We start from the raw sequence: 17,500 nt of genomic DNA, 5'->3' as shown, positions 1-17,500 counted from the left end.
CAAAGAGATTTGGTGTAGAGGGGGAAAAAGCTGTCCAAGTACAGTTGCACCTCAGCTCCGTTTTACTTAGAAGAGGGTTTAAGTGGTTTTAACTTTTTTTCCGTTTCTCAAGTTTCTCTGGATCCTTCCATTAAAGATAACTTGTATTGAACCACATCTTAGTGTCTACACTTTACCTCCTACCCACCTTTCTGTCTTAAGTGTTCCTTTCCCAGCAGAACAAAAATCGAAGGTAAAAAGACGTTCTAAAGCAAACGCTGCTGCTCCAGATCAGAGCGTGAGCTTCTCTTTCTTTTCTTTTTTCTTCCTTTTTTATGTATTCCTCAGGTAAAAATACTTAGATACAAAAAACAAACAAACCCAAACTGAAATCCACTGACAATACGCCAAAGAATCCTCAGTGTTCATTTAACTCTGTTTACAAATGTAACCAAATGGACCGTTCTGGGTACATTTTTACACTTGTAAACTGTCAGAGTTAAAAAAGGATAAATCAACCCTGAGGATTTTACCGTGTATGATTGAAGAAATAAACAAAAACATTTAATCACTTTGGAATAGCTTCCAAGTTTCCCCTTAGAGGCATACAACTCGCTAGGTTCAAGTAAAGACCTGAAGGTCATCATGCTAAGAGTTACAAGGCTCCATCCCAACATATCATCTACTGTAGTCCACTCAGCGCACAATGGCTAGCCGCCACGCTACAACAATGGATACACCGCTGAGGCCTTTGATAACTGCTGCTTTTCATGTCTGCAAACACTCCACGTTCAACACTGGTTTCTCTTTATTTATTCCTTTTTTCACTTTTTTTCCCCCTCCCCACATGTGAAATAGACGTTTAGGAAAATATGAGTAAGTAAGCAAAAGGGAGAGGGAGAAGGGGGAAAGTGAGAGAGAGAGTAGGGCAGAACAGAGCCGAACAGATAAACATAACAGGAACGGGAGAAAGAACATTTCTCTCTGAGTCAGCGTATTTAGTAAAGTCTGATTAAACGAGGTGGGAAGCCGCTGGGGGTAGTAAATAACAAAAGTGTCAAAATGTTGCTTAATGACCTGGATATCTACTGCTTGATATATGTAGCCCCATATCTACTCTGAAGCTTTATTGTGTTGCCTTAATGCACAGGGGGAGCTCAGATGTTTAAAGCAATGAACTGCGTGCTGAGAGTGAGTTTGCTACACAGACTCGCTCCAAGTTCGATTGTTGTTGATAGAGTCAATATTAAGCTGCTTCAGTGCTTTATTTGAAGTGCTGCTCATAATGCTTTCTAAAAAAACATGACCAAATCATGAATTGAAAATACAATAATTTTGGGGGGCTAATTTCTGGCGCAATCACATTGTTAAAATCACATTATTAAAATGTGTATGGCCGAGGATCCAAGATGGCGGCATGAATGTTACACGCTCTGCTAGGTTTTATGTTTTTATGTTTCTAAGTCATCCTTGCTTCGCAAATTTTATTATTGCTCCTTTTTAGTGACATTTTAAACACAGTTCGTTTTTTATCGTGACATCCTGGGATTTATCTTAGCTAAAGTTTATGAAATAGTGGATTGTCTACCTCTGAGAAGCCTGTCCCTCAATCCGCCAGGTGTCTCTGCAAGTCTGCCGGCTTCGACCCGGTGTACGACGTTACACCCCATCCGAGGGGCTGTGTCTGTGAGGCCAGGGTGTCCCCTGGACAAGCCGTTCTTGTCCGGTTGGCATTGAGTGCTGGGATCACCCTGGGTGGCAATCTAGCTCATCGAAGCTTGTGCTGCTCACTAGACGCAGTGTTTACACCACCGCTGGCTGTGGCAAAAACGCTAGTACAACTACAGCGTCTCTCCTCGCGCCTTGTCGGCGGCTGTGACCTGGCTAGGCTACCAACGGTGGTTCCATTGTTCTGCGCCGGATCTGCTCTGCTGCTGCTACTGCTGCTCGGATGGCTCGCCTGTCCTGCTGATCCGGTGGCTCTGCGTCCTGCCTCTTCTCGGCCTTTGTGAAGAAGGATTGCGCTGGATGCGTGGATATAAACGGCGCCTCCAGGTTGGCTTGTGCGGCGGAATCGTCTTTCACCTCTCTCTGGCTTCTGCGACGGCAAGCACTGTTGTTGTTGTCGGCGTCCTCGTGCTGGCATGCTAGTTCAGATGGCACGCTAATCTCGTTGTTCTACTGTACTACATCGCCTGTTAAGACGAACTTCAATACCGAGGCCTCCAGCCGCTACTTCTCATTCCACGGATTGAACAGTTTCTTTATCTCGGTTTCGGCCCGTTCTCCGTTTCATCTCCCCGCCTCCTTGGCTGTAGCACTCGGCGTGCTAGACGGCGGACTAACTGGTATTTGTCATTTTAGTCTCATATCATTTTTTAATTCTCTTCTTGTTCCTTTTTCTTTTTTATATATTTTTATTTTTATTTTTTGCATTGTTGCATTAAACACCACTGTTAAATCATGACGTTCAGGGTGACATGTATTACTTTGCTACTAATTTTTGTCTTATCTTGTACTCAACCTCTTAAAGGCGCAGTGCCATTAATGAGGCCAAACATGTATCACTTTGAATCATTTGGTCGTGCTACGTCTGGTCATTTGACTGATTTTCAGCCTCAGGGACCAAAAGAACTTGACCACTGGAAACAAGTTCTCCCGGGTGCTCTAATAATTTTGGACATCATGGCCTTTGGAAATAGGCAAGGTGCCCAGTGCAATGGATTCATGGACATCTCCTTTTCCTCCTCTAAAATCCATGGGTCAAAATTGTCTTACAAAAGGGCTATCTCCAGGCTTTTTATTCTATTGATGTTGTTCATTTCAGGCAATGTTAAATTAAATCCTGGCCCGGTTACAACAGATAACTTATCAATCTTGTCCACTCCTCATGATTTCAGCTGTAGAAACGGTCTGGGGTTCCTGCACTTTAATGCTAGGAGTTTGGTACCCAAATATGATATTCTTAGTACTTGGTTTAAGATAGCCAATCCTGACGTGGTTGCAATTTCGGAAACATGGTTAAAACCTACCACCCCAGATAATCTACAGTTTCCTGGCTTTAATTTATTTAGAGCGGATCGCAAAGGTAGATGCGGAGGGGTTGCCCTTTATATCTCCAATAGATTTCAAGGGTCTGTCTTAAAAGCTGTCTCAATACCACGACAGTTTGAGTTTTTAGCTGTGCAGATAATGGTGGCAAATACACCACTCACAATTATCTGCTGTTATAGGCCCCCTTCAGCTATAACAGAAACTCTGGGAAACCTTATTGACTTAATCTCTAAGTATACAAATACGGAACTTTTACTTTTGGGTGATTTAAATTGGGATTGGAAAAGTGAGAAATCCTCTTGTTTTAAACAGAAATGTGATTCCCTTAATTTAACCCAGATTATTCAAAGCTCCACTAGACCAGCTAGTGACACTCTGATTGACATCATTCTGACAAATGCTGTTCATAAATATGTCTCTGTAGGTGTTTTTGCTAATGATTTGAGCGACCATTGTGCAATTGCATGTATTAGGAGCACGAAATTGCCCAAAGCAAATGGGCTGACTGTAACCAGACGTTGTTTTAAACATTTTTCGGAGCAAGCTTTCTTGCATGATGTGGCACTAGTCGATTGGTGTCGTACTTCCCTCATACCGTCTGCGGACGAGGCTTTCCGTTTCTTTTATGAGCATTTTTTTCCCTTGGTAAACAAACACGCTCCTCTAAAGAAGGTCCGAATAAAGAATAGGTCAAATCCGTGGTTCTCTAGGGATCTAGCTGATTTGATCCATGATAGAAATAGGAAATGGGCACTTGCCAGAAGGACACAGGCCCCAAATGATTGGCTTCTCTTTCGTATCCTCAGAAATAAATGTACTGCTCTCCTCAGAAAGCTGAAGGCACAGTATTATTTATCTTTAACTTCCGATACATCCAGCAATCATGCAAATTTCTGGAAAGCAGTTAAATCCCTCCAGCGGAGGGGAGCTGCTGGTCCCCCGCCAAAGTTGCGAGTTGGGGATTCTTTTATTAGTGACAAAAAATGTATGTCAAATGTTTTTAATGACCATTTCAAAAGGGCTGGGCATGTTTTTGATGCACAAAATGCCTCCTCCTCTCAACAAGGGGCTCAGGAAGAGGCATTCTTACCAGCAAATGGAGATGCAAACGCTCGTCTAAATTTTGATTTCTCCTCTATCCTGGCCTCCGATGTTCTCAGTGCGTTGTCCTCTCTGGACCCAAAAAAGTCACCTGGCCCAGATGGCCTTGATCCTTATCTGCTGAGATTAGCGGCGTCAGTTATTGCACAACCTATAACTGATATTTTCAATCTCTCGCTAACTTCTCAGAACATTCCTTTGGTGTGGAAGCAAGCTTTTGTTTCTCCCCTCCTTAAGGCTGGTGATCCTACGGATGTAAATAACTACAGGCCAATATCTAACCTCTCGGCCTTAGCAAAGATCCTAGAAGCCCAGGTATCAGCCCAAGTAAACAAATTTCTGGATCAAAATCAAATCTTAAATACCATGCAATCTGGGTTCAGATCCAAACACAGTACTGTCACAGCTTGCCTTACTGTCTTGGATGACATTAAGGCTGCCTGGGAAAAGTCATATGTATGCGCTGCCCTGTTTATTGATTTAACCAAGGCTTTTGACACTGTTGACCTCCCGATTTTGTTAAAGATCCTTTCCAATATAGGCATGGGCCCAAATGTGACTAGCTGGTTCACCAGCTATTTGATCGGCCGCACACAATGTGTGAAACTGGGTGACATGGTGTCCGATCAAGTAGTCATGGAGAAGGGAGTCCCCCAGGGCTCTATATTAGGTCCTTTACTTTTTCTGTTGTACGTGAATAACATCTGCAGTCAATCAAAGCACTCTAGGTACCATATGTACGCGGATGACACGGTTTTGTACACCTGTGCGCCCACGCTAGACATGGCTGTAACAAATTTGTCTTTTGATTTCATCTCACTGCAGCAGGAATTAAAAAAAAGCAAATTGATGTTAAATGGTAACAAAACTAAGGCAATGTTGTTCACTCCACGAGTCTGTCCAACCCTCTTAAGCATCTCCACTTTAGATGGCACCCCAATTGAGTGGGTTGATCGCTATAAATACCTTGGGTTCTGGTTGGACAAACATCTAAATTTTAAATTCCATATTGATGCCTTGAGTAAGAAGCTAAAATTTACTCTAAGTTTTTTCTACAGACTGAAGGCTTGTTTTGCCTGCACCGCTCGTAAAAAATTGGTCACTGGTCTGTTTTTGTCTCAGCTGGATTATGGTGACAATATTTACAGGTTTGCTTGTGCCTCCACACTGGCCAAACTGGATCCCCTGTACCATGCTGCATTGAGATTCATAACAAATTCTCCTTTTAGAACTCACCATTGCACGCTGTATGCTGCAGTTGATTGGTCCTCCTTGACTATGCGCAGGCTGCAACATTGGTATAATTTCATTTATAAAGCTATTCTTGGTGAGCTCCCCTACTACATTACCTCCAAATTCAAATTGGTTAGGAATGGCTTAAACCTCAGATCAAATGCTTGGTTACGCTGTGAAGTACCCTCATTTTCATCTGAGGGGGGTAAAAAATGTCTTTCTTTCTTTGGCCCCTGGTCGTGGAATGATCTCCAGACCAAACTCAAATTGGCTGCTCTAATTCCCCTGAGAAGCTTCAAAAGAATCACCTTAGTGTTATTCACAAACAACTGCACCTGTCCGGAGGTTTACTAGCCTAGCGGTAGGTTCTTGGTTATTTGTATTGGTTGTACACTGTGTGTATTACTATTTCTTGTTTGACTATTGGCTTTTTTCTATTGTGAAAAGTGTATCATTAGGAGTTATCTTATGTATTTGTGATGTATCTTGGATGACTATTTTGTTGTTTGTTTTTGTATTTGTATGTTAAAGCTAGACTGTGTAAATTTAACGTTGCATCTTGGCCAGTTCCCACTTGAAAAAGAGACTGTGTCTCAATGTGTTTTTACTGGTTAAATAAAGGTTAAATAAAAAAAAAAATAAAAATGTCCGTTGTCACCCTCTTTTGGGGGGTTAATTTCTGGCGCAATCACATTGTTAAAATCACATTATTAAAATGTGTATGTCCGTTGTCTCCCTCTCTTGATAGAGAGGGGTAATTGCAACAATGTCCGAACTAAAATAAACATGATGTCACATCCAGCGTTGAATCCGGTGCTCTGTCTTCTTCAAATAGCTTTATTGACATTGTCAAATAATAGGTGTCCTATCCTGCATCAGGGTCTACATTTTTCAATGAAAGAGTAGGGAGACCACCTCCAACCACTGCAGATGCACAAGTTAAATTCTTATCTAGCTTACAGATTGGTTAAAATAATCGTACAATAAATGCACAGGATGTCTGTATGTCTGTAGTTCACGTATCTCGAGAACCGTTCGACCGACCGACTTAAAATTCGTCGGATCAGTGGTTGTCCAGCACCGCCGATACGCCTATTGTACAAAAGGCCTTGGCCCAAATGAGCCAATTGATTGCCATGGCAACCCCAGCCTATAAGCTTGATTTGGCAAATTCCCCACTCCTGTTGAATTCCCCACACCTGCCATTTGATTAGTCAGTCCACTGTTCACAGTCGCACAGTTTGCACTCTTCAGACATTCTCCACAGATGTTTACCACTGCACAAGGACTTTTCCACCTCTTCTACAGTTCTACACACCTTTTCCCAATTCCCACAGTCCTTCGACTGGTTGTGCCTAGATGTAAATTATGTAAGTTTACTAGACCCCTAAGTCGGAAATGCATGCCCAGTTATGCAATGTTTTATTTCTGCCCATATATTGATATTTCTGTATCTGTATGTGTTCATTTATATGGGCACAAAAGGGACACAGACAGACATGTTACAACTGTTACTCGCTGTTCTAGTGTTTTATTAATTAAAGTAAGTCCTGAATTGTCCTGGACCATGCTGCAATCAATGCATCTCATTGTCTATTCACAGCTTCAGCCACATCTAAACATTAATCACTTACCCATTGATGGCTTTATTTTATATATTTTTTCTCTCCAAAGTCGTTAAAATGTTACCAGACTTACCTGAATAATTTAGTCAATGTTGGCCAAACATCACTGCACCGTTAAGAAGTCATGTGGTCCCAGATTAGTTCAGCTCGAGACCCAAAATAGAGATTTGTTGTCTCCCAAAACACTCAAGCCCCACCTCACAAATAGTGACAATAGGCGATATATGCAGTTGCAGTGTGACATGTTGTGAGCTTGTATCTGTTATTTGCACCATTGTTGATCATTTCTGAACATTTCTGAAACATTTATTTTAGGGATGTCCGATATTATGGGCCTCCCAATGTTATCGGTGTCGGTTTTAAAACAAAACTAAAAACTTTTTAAAATGTTTTTTGTAAGTTACAGGAGTTCTTACTGTATGGTGTGTGTGATATGTACAGTAAACCTTAATCATATTCCATCATAATTAAGGGCTTTTGGAGAGAAATGAGACAGACTCCAGTCACTTTCAAATAGGCTATATGCACAGCAGCCATATTGGAAGGAAATTGGGCCTTCACAGGTGTTACCAGTGATACTAATGAAGGCTCTGTTCCATTTAGTGTAGCACAGTGGTTCTCAAACTTTTTAATTTCAAGGACTCCCATAACTCTGAGAGTGTACAAATGGAACCAAATGGACCCTTCCAATATGGCTATGAGCCAATTAGAGCACTGCAGGTGTGTGTGTCTCTGTCCAGCTGACGCTCGTTGACGCTTGTTAATGTTATAGGCATCAAGGCAATTATGCTTCTGCACTGTCAAATAGGCCAACATCTAATCTAAGATTAGTGGGACTCATTCAAATGACCACCAGTGAGTGAGTCCTGGGACTTCAACAACATCACTGTATTATATCAGATTTATTAGATATTATATTGATAGTATAGCTATTTTGTTTTATTAGATGTTACCTGACAATTAGTTGACTTTTGGTGAAAAAGATATCGGTATCGGAAATTAGGAGTTGGACAATATCGGAATATCGGTAAAAAGTAAATATTGATTTATTTTTATTATTTTTTTATCTTTAGAAAAATGTTTGAACAGTTTTTTTTAAATAGAAATGATTGTAGGAAAAGTACAAAAAACAGCCTAAAACTCATTAAAAACATGTTTGGGAAACACTACATTGGGGAAAAGAGAATTTCTCTCTAACACAGTGGAGAACTTCACAGGTCTGGCTCATAGTGTTCATAGAAATCAAAGTATGTAGGAATGGAGACTGAGCCCAAGGCAGAGAGAGGAGAGGAGGGGGGGGGGGGGGGGCACACGACTAGTAGTGAAGGCTGGGAGCGCTGCAAGGTTATTGCAGCGCAGCCAGCGGTGGAGGGGGACTTATATGTTCCCATCCTCTCAACCACCGCTCTCCCCACTCCCCCCTCTTCCCCCTTCCGAATGGGGGAAGCCCCTCCCGAGGAGGGTGAGGGCTGAGGGGAGGGGGAGGAGGGGTGGTGGAAGGGTGAACAACGGCTGTGAGCTCAGCATTTTTTTCCCCTGATCCTCTCTCTCTCTCTTTCTCTTTCTCTCTCTCTCTCTGTCTCTCTCTCTCCCAGGGCCCTGATCAGCGCAGACCAGAGCAGAGCAGTGCTTGCGGCTGTGAGGCACACTTACGGAGCTAAGCTACACGTCACACTGTCTACCAGACCTCCCCCCACCCCGCTGTCTGAGGTGACTCAGGGCTTTTTACACAGTTGAGGATGGGGAGGATGGAATGAAGGGTGGGTGTTTGTCGGGGCGGGGGCATTGAATTTGGGTTGGAAAATGTCGATGCTCGTGAGCGCCAGGTGGGCATGTTGTAATAGTGGGGCAAGATGCTGAGAACTTTGTGCCCCTCAAGGTGAAGATGGTATTGGTGTGAGAGAGAGAGATAGAGAGTATAGAGAGAATTGCCAATGAGCCCATACAGCAGGTTGCATTTATCCTCACGCTGATGCAATCCACATGGGGTGATGGTGATCGTCCTCATGACGCTGATTATGATAATGACCCATACGGGCATTTGCACTTGGGCATTCAGGCACACGCGCGCGCACACACACACACACACACACACACACACACACACACACACACACACCGCAATTGGCCAGGATGTTCATTTGCTGGCCCTATATAAAAGTCTGCATGGGCATATCAAGAGATAATTCCTATTTAATCCCATCAGTTATCCGTTATAGTCGGGTAAATCTGTCTATCTTTAAGTCCAGGCTCTCTCTCTCTCTCTCTCTCTCTCTCTCTCTCTCTCTTCCTCTCTCTTCTCTCTCTCTCTCTCTCTCTCTCTCTCTCTCTCTCTCTCTCTCTCTCTCTCTCTCTCTCTCTCTCTCTCTCTCTCTCTCTCTCTCTCTCTCTCTCTCTCTCTTTCATTTCAATTCAATTCAATTCAATTCAAATTTCTCTCTTTCTGTCCCTCTGTCATGTCTGTCTGTCTCTCTCTGGCCCGTTCTGTCCTTTCACCAGTCCACAACCCATAAGCTGTGTGTTCATAAGGCGGTACGTTGCGTACCGTAAGCCTGCTGTGGCTAAGTATATGTCGTGTGCCTTTTGTGTTTGCCCTGACTTGACCCCGGGCAGGGCAGAGGGTAGGGGGGGACACGAGGGTGACTAAGAGCCAGTTGATTGGCAGGAGCCCGGGTGAGATGAGGCTAAGAAAGAACCTCTGAGAGGATTGTTCATTTGTCTGTCGAGTTGGAGTCCCATCTGTCCTTTTGGCCTGTCAGTCTGTCTGTCTCTCTGTGTGACCCAGGCCCATCCCTCTGGCATGCCCTGTGGATGCGAGGTTAGTTCACCTAGCAGCTATTTCTAGTCCAGCCGCAGAAATGCCTTCGCTATCATGGCAGGAATATCTAGCTGAGGTGTGGGTGAACATGTTGTGTTGGTCTGTGGATAGTGGGGCTAAGACATGTAGGCAACGTGCTGATTTATTTAGGTTGATATTGAAGTGGGGCTTGACTGTGAGCTGGGCTTGGCACCTAAATGCAGTAGTGTGACAGAGTCGGTGAACCCGGTTCCCCCCTCGCGCAGCACCTACTCTCATCCCTTCCTTGGCTAAATTTGGATGATGACTCCAAATGGATACTGCTATAATTCAGATGTGAGTGGGAGGATATATATATGTGTGATATATTTGTATGTGTGTGCGTATGTGGGCAAATGGGTATGTATGTGTGCGTGTGTGCGTGTGTGGGTGGGTGTGTGTGTGTGTGTGTGTGTGTGTGTGTGTGTGTGTGTGTGTGTGCGAGCGAGCGAGCGTGTAACAGTGTGTGGTTGTAAAGTGAAGCATTATGGCAAAAAAAAAAGTCTGAATAATTTAGAGCTCACATTATTTTCTAATGCCATTCTTTAGAATCTGACTTCGTCACTCTAACAAATGCGTTTGTCAGAAAGTTCCGGGGGATTTTGTGAGGCGGCTGTGAGCGGTGAGTGATGACAACCGACCGACGCTCAGCCCCCTTCTCCCTCTCCAACTGTTCCATATGACCCCCCCCCCCCCCTCACACACACACCAGCACCCCACCCTGTGCCCTATTCCTTCCCCAGACCTAACGCATTGAGACGAAACAAAAAGGCCACATATTTTATTTATGTGTCAAAAGTGCGGTGAAGGGAGGGGGTGGGGGAGGAGGGGGCTGGGCGTATCACTCTATCCAGCGGGTTGATATCACTCCATCCGTGCGGATCAATTCACCCAGACAGTGGGAGATGAGAGCGGAGCGGGGCGCAGGAGGGAGGGAGAGGAAGGAGAGCTGAAATGGTGGTCTTATTGATTTGTCAAAGAAATACAGCGTTGCGTGTTATGCTTAAACGTCCACATAAACCTGAGCTGTCAGAGGCAAGCGGGTGGAGCCCTGACATTCAGCCACACAGACACACAGCATGGATTTACTGCTGGGCCACAGATACCGTTATATAAGCCAACTCCTTCTATAGTCCAACCCCAGCCCCAGCCTTAGCTCCAGTCCCAACCCATCCCCAGTCTTAGCCCCAGTCTTACCCCCAGTCCCACTCCCATCCCCAGTCTTAGCCCCAGTCTTACCCCCAGTCCCACTCCCATCCCCAGTCTTAGCCCCAGTCTTACCCCCAGTCCCAACCCATCCCCAGTCATAGCCCCAGTCTTACCCCCAGTCCCACTCCCATCCCCAGTCTTAGCCCCAGTCTTACCCCCAGTCCCACTCCCATCCCCAGTCTTAGCCCCAGTCTTACCCCCAGTCCCACTCCCATCCCCAGTCTTAGCCCCAGTCTTACCCCCAGTCCCACTCCCATCCCCAGTCAGCTCCGGTCTCAAACCAAGCCCCAGTCCCAACATTCACTTTAGTCCCAATCCAGACCATAACCTGTCCAAATGTTTTACACATATTTCTTTCAAGTGCCAGTATCAATACAGCTCTTCAAATCCTTCCCTCCCACCACCACTCAAGTGAGCTTAAATCAGCTATTTTTGGTGAATGTTCTTGTGGTCAACCGCATTAGGATTTTCCCACATAAATGCTACGGACCTCGGTTAAAATCCCACCTTTACACTCAATTGGTTCAAGATATCTGCATGAGATATTGTCCTACTCATCCACCATCATGAAAATGTATTTTGTTTGACATTCGACCGTAGGGACATAATGATATCCCTCCTTTTTGGGCTTACATGCACAGCACCAGTACAGGAGAGAGGGGGAGGTTAAATTAAAGAGTGGTTGGAAAAAAAGAGAAAAGCAACAGAAAAAGAGCAGAGAGTGTGCACTGGGCCATAAAAGGGATAGTTTAACCATTGATCGAGAGCAGTGGTGGAAATGGCAGCTGTAAATCAATTTTATCTTGGAGCAGCTAAAGAGTGTTTTCTAATGAGGTTAATGCCACATAATGGCCAAATTCCTCTGCTTAAAAGATGCCTGCAAGGTGGTCACAAGAGATAGATGTCACCATGGAGAGCTTAACGCCTCGCCACTCGACACCGAGAGGAGGGAAGCCGCATGGCTTAAATGACGTTAAACCCGTTATTTGTTAGAAACTTTAAACGCGATTGCGGCTAGATACTGTAGCTCTAGGATACTCTACAACTAGTGATTGCTGTATTTTAGCCTGTATCAGACAGTCGCATCCAGCCAGCGTTTGCTGCCGAATAATGTGGATAATGAAAAGCTTAGCATGAGCGCTGTGCCACAAAATGGTATAAATTACTTTTGACTACCAGTGTTCGCAGGGAAAGGGCTCGCTCTGCCAACCCGCTTTTTTCACACATAGGAAGTGGGTTGGGAAAGCCTGCCCCACCAGCACAGACTAGGGACCACCAGTGAAAAGACAGAGTGACCCAGCACTAATACACCATGAATCAGGTTGCCCTCTGGCAAATAGCAGCGTTTATGAAATCTTTTATGTCATGGGAGACGAGGCTGGAGTGGTGGGGAGCAGAGGGCACCGCAACGCAAACAACATGCGCATATGGAGCGCACGCATACAAACACATGTGTACCACGAGAACACACACGCAGGCACATCCGTGGAATGCATGCATGCTCACGGCATCACATAATAAGACATACTGTATGCACAAAGACCTACAATACACACACACACACACACACACACACACACACACACACACACACACACACACACACACACACACACACACACACACACACACACACACACACACACACACAATTCTAGCCTCTACCTTGTTGTCGATGAATGGTGAAAATAGCCTATACAATTATTTGAACAAATGTATGTTTTGCCCAAAATAGGGACGTCAGGTTGAAGTGGTTAAAAAAATCTAACTATCTAAGTGTCTCCACTCTGTGTGCATAGAAAATAATGGAGTACACCCAGTGCTCAGCATGAAACTTAAGGAAAGTTCATCTCCACAGACCTCTAGCATTGATCACTGGGGCCCTAAAGCTATTATCATGATCTAATTAGGTTTAACATAAGTCTGTGTCACGGCCCGGTGCAAGGCTGCCTTGTCCCCAATTCCGCACTTTCACAGCATCCCTATTTAAAAATAGCACACATATGCCACACACACATGCATTGAATACTAATACATTTCTTTTCCATTTTCTTCTCATTTACAGAGAGATCTAGTTTAATGTCAGGCTGAAATACAAGCTGGATACATTGTAATTCTAAGGACAGTGAACAATGTTGATATAACGTAACATTGTTGGTGTGTCCATGTGGCGAAATTTTGAAATGAGCTGGTAAGATGTCAGAGGTGAAACATTCAATGCAGCACATGAAGCCATTCTTAAGTCTGTAATGAACAATTCCTTCTTGAACTCTGAAAATGTCAGTGTAGTTCATACACAAATACTGTTCCTCATTCCAGGACTTTTTTCTTTTTGCGTTGACATTAATACAAATGATCATCACAATTACAGTATAGTTCAGCCTGACCTACTGCATTCAATTCTGTGCAAGGTTTTACAACCTATATTGCACAATAATCCTTCACTGCAGATTCACATTTACTTGTATAACTACATTACATACCAGAGGATCACTTAAAAGAAAGAAAAACATATTCTGCCTCAGCATTCTTTAAATACTTCCTCTGACATTTGACCTTGTTGATGCGCTGTAGCACACCGTCCAACTTATTTCGCCTACTTTCTGCTTTATTGGGAACAATGTTAAATTTAGAGCCTCACGGGAAATATTACATTTGGATGTTTAGTCCACAGGAAATAGCCAATATTTGTCCCATGACTTAAAAATTATTATAACAAGTGACTAGAGAGGACTCTGGCTCTGCTCTCCTGCACTAAATTATGCCTCCCAATGAATGAATGAATGAGTCTTAGATGAGAAGATTTTTCAGGCTCATAGAGTGCAGCTGATGACCTATAAAGAAGACCTTTAAGGCGTGCCCATTACTCCGCCTGTCAAAAATATACTATATTTATAATAGAATACTATATTTATATGTTTTATGTAGCTTCTATCTGGGCTGAGGTGCTCTAATACAGTTGTGAATTACCGGCGGTGACACGCTATCCATTTTCAGCATGATTAGCGACAGTAGTGTGCCTGGGTGGCACAGTGGGTGGCTTCTAGGGGTGTAGCCCCGTGCACACAGTCATGGGCTCATTACACCACGGAAGAGGTGTAATGGATTGACACACCCACCTGCACATACACACATGCACACGTACACATATACTGTACCACAGTACACTGCACACACACCCCCGCATCCATAATAACGTCGCTGTCGGGCAGAAACCTTGTATTTCCGTATTTCATCTTTTTTTTCCCCATTCACGCTCTATATTATACTTTGTGTACAGTGGTGCGCAAAAGTAGAGAAAATAGCACTTTGCAATGCTTTGCGATGCAACGTGTTTTGAACTTGTAGATCTGTTATTTTTGAAACTTTTCACCTTTAATAACATGCCCAAAATGGGCACGCCAGGTTAAAGGTTTCTCTGTGGAAATACTTATCCAATGATAAGTATTAACAAGAGCTTGTGACTAAATATATGGATCCATTGGAACACAGGTTCTTTGTCCATTTCCTGAAAAGCACCGTTTTTTGCACATACAAGGTTTCCACCATACAGCGACGTTATGCTTGTACATGCATGGATTCTGTAAGATGAAAGCTTGCACGGATGCTGAATAGAGAGAGGGCATCTCTTGTTCTGCACCGCAAGTAAGTTTTTCAATGCTTCACAGACTTATTATTGCAGGGGGTCTGCCCGAGAAGCGATACTTGTCATTCTATGATACTGCGTTCCCTGTATGAGGGAAGAAAAGTAGAGGGGAAAAAAGGCCTTAAGGGTTCCCCTCCCTCCTATGTGCTCGCTTATTATGAATAGTGGCGGTAAGAGAGAAAAGCATATACTCCATTTGGATCTGTTCATGCTTTCTGAAGGGCCACTTTCAACAGCCGAGGGTCCCTCCTCGTACCCCCCATCCCTCTCTTTGATTGATATGTGAAATCCTTCCGTCTGCAAAGCTGTAAAGGCAGTCCCTGTGTGCGTCTGAAAGGTACTCATTGTCGCGCCGAGACCACTTTGTCAGGAAACAATCCAGTTCCCAAGGAAGCAGAGAATGTCTTAAGAAAGATACAGCCCCTCATTGTGTATTTTTTTTACAAGGGGGGGACTTTAATTTTGCGTGTGAGGTCATTTTAATCCTGATGAATTTTTATAGTAGCCGCTGTAGTTCAATGGCCACTCGCCTTAATACTCTAAAGAAGGACAGAAATAAAGGAAGGAAAAAAACACCCACAGACCTGTTGAACAATTCTAAACTTAAAGTGTCAGAGAGAGAGAAGAGGGGCCTTTGTTGATGGACACATTGGGATGTATTTAAGTTCGACAAAAGAGATTCCCTGAATGGAGGCTTGATTTCTGCTACAAGGTTTACATTTGTGTGGCCAGAGCAGACTTGCCATGGGATAAAGTTTTCATAGGGTAATCTTCTCTGAGCAAGTGAACCACCCAAGACATTGCTTGTGAAGCGATGCCAAGGAGCAGAGGCAGCGAGCAACACCGACGGCATCATTGTTAAATTGGTACATTGGATTTTTCTAACCTTGCTAGTCTCTCAAGCCTCTTCCACACTATTTGAATTTGAGTCTGTAACAGTTTGAATACTAAAAACTAAAGAACGTTGTGAGGCACATAGTGCGAAGTGTCGTTTGACACTTGCCACTCAAAGCATAAATTGGCCTTTAGGCGGAAGTATTTGAAAATGATGTAAGCCAACAGTCTGTCTGGAGAGACTAGAGCCAAGCAAACCTTTAGAACTAGATTGGATCACATCTTAGCTTGGAAACCTTTAACCACTTTAACCCTGGTGTCCCTACTTTGGGCATGTATATAGGTGAAAATGGTAAAAAAAAAAAAGAGAGAAAAAAAAAGAGGTATATATATTTTGATCTTATTTATTTTCCCAAAGATTTTGGAAAACTTTTGGAAATGGGGTTTAAGTGGTTAACCATTTGATAGTTGACTGGGGTCCTCTATGGCTCTATACTAGGCCTGCTAGTATTTTCCTAAAAATCAAAACACTTTGCCAATAATTGCAGATCTACAGCCACATTGCAACATGTTCTGAGCTTGTAGATCTGCTATTTTCACTGAATGTTCTCCCCAGAGTAGGGATGCTAAGGTTCATCTGGTTATTGCTTATCCCATGTACAAACTAATGGTCTTATTATTAAGCAGTGGTTCTGTTGCCTAATGCCTACCTACCCGTAGCTTAGGGAGAGGTGTTCAAATGCAACAATCGAGTGGTAAGATACACAGCTACTTACAGTATCTCCGAACAAGATAAACAAGTGAGCATAGAACTTTGTCTTTTTTTATTTCTGTTAAAGAAAATCGGCAGGAGGTCGCTCATCATCACCATTGTGACTAAACAGAGACAGCATCTTATTTGAGAAACGACTGGGTGAGACCGACAGCATGATTCATAATGGTTATTTATGTATCATGTAGCTGAGACTCAGTGGGGGGCAATGGCATGGTCTTCACTAAGTACATCTCCCTCCAGTCGGTTTTGCTTCACAGTTCAGCTTTTTTCCGACAACTATTTCTCGGGTGGATATTATCCCCGCGTTTTTGATCTTCCCCCAGTCTAAAATAATAAGAGTGTAGGAGTCGGGTGATAGCGGGCAAAGAAATTATGTGCATTGAAAGTGTCACTGCCTTGCTGTGACGGTTGAGTCTCATGCACACACATTGCAGAGTGAAATGGTGGCTTTAACTCTTAAGCCCCTCGTTTGGCGACTTATCTTTATGTGGATGTTAATGTCCCTAAATACCGGCGTCTGCCACGCACAGGAACACGCTCGCACACACACACACACACACGCACGCACACGCACACACACACACACACACACACACACACACACACACACACACACACACACACACACACACACACACACACACACACACACACACACACACATGCATACATACACACACATGCATACATACAGTAGACACACACATCATCACAAACACTTATTCCCTTTATTCTAATTGTTAAAAGAAAAAACAGTATTGTCTTCACTTTCTAACATTTCCTCTGCTTTCACCCTGCTTCCTCTGTCTTCTCTTCCCTCTGTTCTGAGAGGGTGGGATCCAAGTGCGCGTTGGTGCATCACTACACACACCTGCTTTGTTGATACGGCCAGGCGGATTGCCTGTGTGTGTGTGCGTGCGTGCGTGCGTGCACATATATGTCATTCATCACCTCTTTTTTTTCTTCTGTTGGGGGGTGGGGGGGTTCAGGCAACGGCCAAGTCTACCGAATTCAAATCTGAAGTGAGTTCGTCCACCTCTGTGTGGAAACCATGCATTATGGTCCTATGGTCTTCTCCGTCTTCCTCCACTTTGACTATAGTTTAGCACCTAGTGAACTCCACTTGAGACCATGCGCTTCACCAGCACAAAAAAAGAGAGAAAAGACACAAAGAAATATATAAAGGCGCTTTAACCTCCCGTGTCCCT

At 43.7% G+C, this 17,500-nt stretch overlaps 1 protein-coding gene across 1 annotated transcript in view; it reads left to right on the top strand.

Annotated features, from left to right (window-relative positions):
• The window catches only part of znf536 (zinc finger protein 536), a 191,003-nt gene that overhangs the window by 44,284 nt on the left and 129,219 nt on the right, over positions 1-17,500 (top strand). Inside the window, 1 exon segment of the mRNA XM_084057494.1 lies at positions 8,588-8,702. The gene's annotated coding sequence lies outside the window, so the exon portion shown is untranslated.

The sequence above is a fragment of the Gymnoscopelus microlampas genome, assembly GCF_963454915.1.
Source record: "Gymnoscopelus microlampas genome assembly, chromosome: 1".
NCBI classification, from domain to species: Eukaryota; Metazoa; Chordata; class Actinopteri; order Myctophiformes; family Myctophidae; genus Gymnoscopelus; species Gymnoscopelus microlampas.
Note: the sequence above shows the minus strand (reverse complement) of the source record. Positions and strands in the feature narration are given on the sequence as shown.